Below are 4,805 nucleotides of genomic sequence, written 5' to 3' on the forward strand. Positions count from 1 at the left end.
CCCAGGGTTTGGGAAGAGTGGGAGAGGCACAGCAGGGGCCGGCTGGGGTGGGCTGAGCCCTCAGCACGCTGCAAGAGTTGCGGTTTTCCAGCCCGGACCCCGGACGGCCACAACACCAACGGCGGCAGCATCTCCCAGCCCTCCGGCAAATAACCCCGTCAATTCTCAGTCAAATCCCTGGCAGCACGGATGTCGCAATCAAATGCAGTAAATTGATTTGCCGTAAGTCATATTTACTGTCTCAGCCATAAATGTGTCAACCCCAATCTTTTTAACTGTAAATAATGCCAGAAATTTCCCCTTTTTTTAGAAGCCTCCACTACAAAACCTCCAGCAGAGAACTGGAAGTGCTGTATCGAAGTGTGGGGGTGTCGAGGTTGCACTTACAAAACAGATCCGATCCAGACAAGTTTTGTTTCATCCTCCAGGATGCACCGCAGCCAGGGAAGCTAAGTGCAAGCTGCAGGATAACCCCGGACTTCGTGCTGGAGGAAGATGCAGTTGAGACCCCCATGCACAGCACTCCCCAGCTCTCCCCTGCAAAGAGAGGAAGGTCAGAAGAGAGAGCTGATATTAATTATTTTGCATTGGGTTTATTTATCCTTCAGCTCCCAGGGGATTTGCACACCGGCACTGCTATCAGCAACCACGAGCCCATGGACGCCTGATGCTTCATTTTGGGAGGATGCAATAAAAGCACAAGGCGACTGGCTCCGAGACGGGCTGGCAGCAGGCAGGCTGCCAGCACCTGCCTGCTCTGTCCCCATGTCCTGAGTGTTGCCAGTTGTTATTTCCAGAGCTCCCCACAGCTGCGCGGATCACTGCCCCATGAATAAGGATTTGGGCAGCTCGTCCCTCACTGAGGCCATTGCTTCCAGCTCATTCAGTGTCTTAGCTCCCACTAAAACACCCAGAGCACCACCAAACCCAACACACTGGCTAATATTCTGCTCAACATCACGTCTGTGAGTCAAACACATCTGTCTCCAAAACGCACTCCACAGGCTGCTGTGAAAGCAGGGAGAGACAGGACTACAGTAATTGATGTCAAACTGACCTTTCTGCCAGTGTTTCAGGGGCTGATCTGACGGTACCAATGGAAATCACAGCTTAGGTTTAAGAGAAAGCTCTCCTCAAGAAGGAGACCGAGCTCCCATCCTCCCCCTGCCTATTTGAGCAGCGGTGGGAAACATCTCCCCCCGCTCCCATCACCTCCTCCCAGTCTGCCGGGAGCATCACGACAGCGCTTCTCACCTCCCCACTCCCTTCCTCGCACTCTCTTCTCTTTCCATCTCCTCTGACAGGATCAAAGCTCTCCATCAAAACCCATCCAGTTAATCGCAGACGATCATCCCCATACCCATGGAATTACACAGGAAAATCAGGGCGTGCAGCCGCAGGAGCAGTGCTTCCCTCCAGCGCATGGGAAATGCCACCAGCCCCTTCCTCCAGCCCTTCCCAGCCCCTCGCTGTCCCACCACAGGCATCACAGGCCAAAGCAGCACGTCCAAATCCAGCCCGCTGAATGAGACCCGTGGCTGGAGGAAGTGGGTTGGTAATGAAGGTGAGTTCTCCTCCAGCTCACTGTAGCAGCAAGCTCAGACCTGAGCCGAGGAGCCCTATAGCTCCATCACAGGGCTTTGCCTCCGAGGTTACTGGTTGATCCCACTTCATCGGCTCTGCGTTGCCCTTGGAGCCCCACCGCGGCATCCATCTGGAGTCCTGTCCCAACCACAACCCATGGCTATTGCTGCTGGCTGTCTCGCTGGGGCTGTCCCACCAAGGCTCTTCTTCTCGCTGGCAAAGGCCACCTCAGGACAGGGTGACCTGACACTTGCTTTCACCTGGCCCAAGCTGAATTTCCTTGGGCATAAGGCAGATTCTCGCAGGATCTGGGTGTCTCCTGCTGTTACACAAATGCTGAAGCAAAGCCAAGCCTCTGCTGAGAGTGCAGGAGATGCTGATGCCACCACACTGTCCCACCACACAGGCAGTGTTTGCGCTGGAGAGAACGGTTGCTGTAGACATCAGCATTTCGGTGCCTGCCCGACCCTCCCGCCTGCCCCAGTATTTGCTAATACATCACTGGGAAAGAGCCGGTGGCTCCGGGTGATATGGTGGTGGGATTGCCGGGTACAGCAAGAGGGTGAACTCACCAGACGAACCGTAGCTTTTTGCATGCAGATTTCTAAGCACCATCCCAACATGCTTTACCATGAACAGCAGCCCCAGTGCAACGCCCGCTTGCCCCCAAAAGTCTGCTTTAACACCCCCACCACGGCTTTGCAGCGGAACCGTCATCCACCCTGCAACCTCCCCCCCCGGCTCCGGGTTCCCCCACATTATTAAATTGCAGGAGCCGCAGACGGGAGAAGTTCACACTGGTAATCAGATACAAGGGCATCGCTTTGTGAACTTCCAGCTTGCTGGTGCTTTCTCTGATCATTAAAAGCCTGCATCCTTTCAAGCCGAGCACAAACCTCCCACTAGCCATGCTTGAAACCAGAAGGTGCACAATGGAGACAGCGATTAGGAGCAATTGCTTCATAGACAGAAAAATAATTGATCGGTGCTTCTTTGGATGAGCCCAGTGCTGGGAAAACAACTGAGCTGGGGTGGAACCGGCTCCCTGGCCATCCCTGTGATTTGGACATTTTTCATCGTTTCATACTGGGATAGAATTAAATAGAAAAGGCTCTGTGTTGGGTTTTGTTTGCTAAATATTGAAAGGTGGCAAGCATCAGAAAGACTTGGGAAAGGGCACTTTTATTTTCGGAGCAGATTTGCAAATTTGTGTTGCACTCAGCATCTCCTGGGGCTTTGGCTGGGAGCCGACAGCGGCACAGCAGACCTGGGGGTCTGGCCCTCCTTGTGGGAGCCCATCAGCATGGGATGTCCCTCGCCTTGGAGCGGGCTGGCTGCACAAATTTGATGTTGCATATGCAACAGCATCAGTTTGTCTCCTGATCTGTAATCCAATCTGGGTCTCTACGGGATCCAAAATGAACTTTGAGATTTTTTAATAAATGGGCCATTAATATTCCCTCGGTTTTCTACATTCAGCAGTGTCAACGCATTTCTAATGCAAACCCTTTGGCAGAGCTTCCCGATGAGCCAGGTCCAGGACTCCCGTCCTCGAGTCAATGAGATGCCATATCTCAAATTAAGCTTCCTGCTTTCCTCTGCTGCATCAGACTAAAGCCAGTCTGCCATAGCCAGTCTGGCATGGGATGGGTTATGAAACCCCAAAAAAGCTTATGCATTAGATCCTCACAACAGCAAAGCCTTTCTTTAAATCAAATAAAGAAGACAGCCCCTTCCTTCCATCCGCTAGCAAAGTTTGAACTACAAGGATAATGTCTGTCACCAATTAAAAAGAAAAATGTCCTACACTAAACGATGCGGAGGGAAGATGGTGGTGGTGGATGTAACATAATGGTGAGGGAAGAGCATGCTTGGATGCTTGATTCAATTTGGACTGAGAATTACACGCTTAGCTTACACTTTTCCCAAGCTAATCGGAAATTTCATAGCTTTTCACAAGTGGCTCATGGACGATTACTGAGGCACCTGCTTCCAGCTGACCCCGACAGCACCGTGGGCAGAGCAGTAGCTGGGCAAAGCTTAGGCTTGCTCAAGTCCCAGCTCAACGTGGGCTCAATGATGCAGCGTGGTTTGAGCCACCATGGAGCCAGAGGGCAAGGACAAGGTCGGGCGGTCGTCCTGTCTTGATGGCACCTCCCAGGAGGAAGAGGAGGAGAGCAGCAGGCCCTCCTGCCTCCCCTGCCACGCCCGTGCCTGGAAACAGGGGTACGGCTGAGAAACAGCCTAATGCAAACACTAATTACCCTAATTCTGATACAGTCTAAACTCCCTACGCTTGCCTTTGTAACAGTAGCATTTCTTTTCCATCGTCCAGTTGGGTGTGATTGTATTTAGGAGAGAGTGAGCATCAGAAAGCACAGTCGAGCCGCATTAGAGGCACTGCATGTGTAAAGGAGTTAATGCATTAGAGGCTGCTTTCATATCATCTTGCACCTTAGTCACTATATAATCAGACATAAATCCAGTATGTAAAAGAGGCACTACATAAAAAAAGCACCTGAAAGTTGCTTATAGTTTTGTTCCATACAGACAGCATTGATCTCAGAAAACATGGGCATTTCAAGGTGCAAATGAGCCTTTCCTGCCTCTTACAGGCTTTTCTAGCGCTTTGACTTCGCATAAGCGAGGTTAAAGAAGGTGTGATAGGCATTTAATTACAAACACACCGAATTCCTTTGACAAGTTCAAATGAGAGTTTGCCTAAGCAAGAATCATTTCAATCCCAGTGCAGAGCCACTGCACGCTCTGAACCATGCACGAGGAGGTGAAGGCAGAATAATTTAAATAAGAGTCTGGGAAAACAAATCCTTTGACTGCAAAGTTCAGCATGGAGAGTTGCTGTTTTTATACAAAGCTACTGATCTTGAGGGGCGAAGAGTTTGCAGATTCAGTGAGGGAGAAACGCAGAAAATTTGCTCAGAAGTCCGAAACACAGACTCAAATTAATAGAGTGCGGGAGCCAACGCTTGGGTGAGTGCTGCAAGAAATAGCCGCTGAATTTTGAGCCTGAATTTTTAAATGAACTCACCTCATTTAGGCTTGTGCCTCTCTTCACATTCGCTTCCCATGAATATTCAAGCAGAGCAGAGAATTCGCTGGCAGGAATATTAGCGAAAGCAGTGCCAATATCAGAGCATATATTAGCCGGTACTGGAACATATTCACAGGAAAGTACATTTCAGAGCTGTAATTGCACTCGA

Source organism: Pygoscelis adeliae, unplaced genomic scaffold, assembly GCF_000699105.1.
Source record: "Pygoscelis adeliae isolate BGI_AS28 unplaced genomic scaffold, ASM69910v1 Scaffold286, whole genome shotgun sequence".
NCBI lineage: Eukaryota > Metazoa > Chordata > Aves > Sphenisciformes > Spheniscidae > Pygoscelis > Pygoscelis adeliae.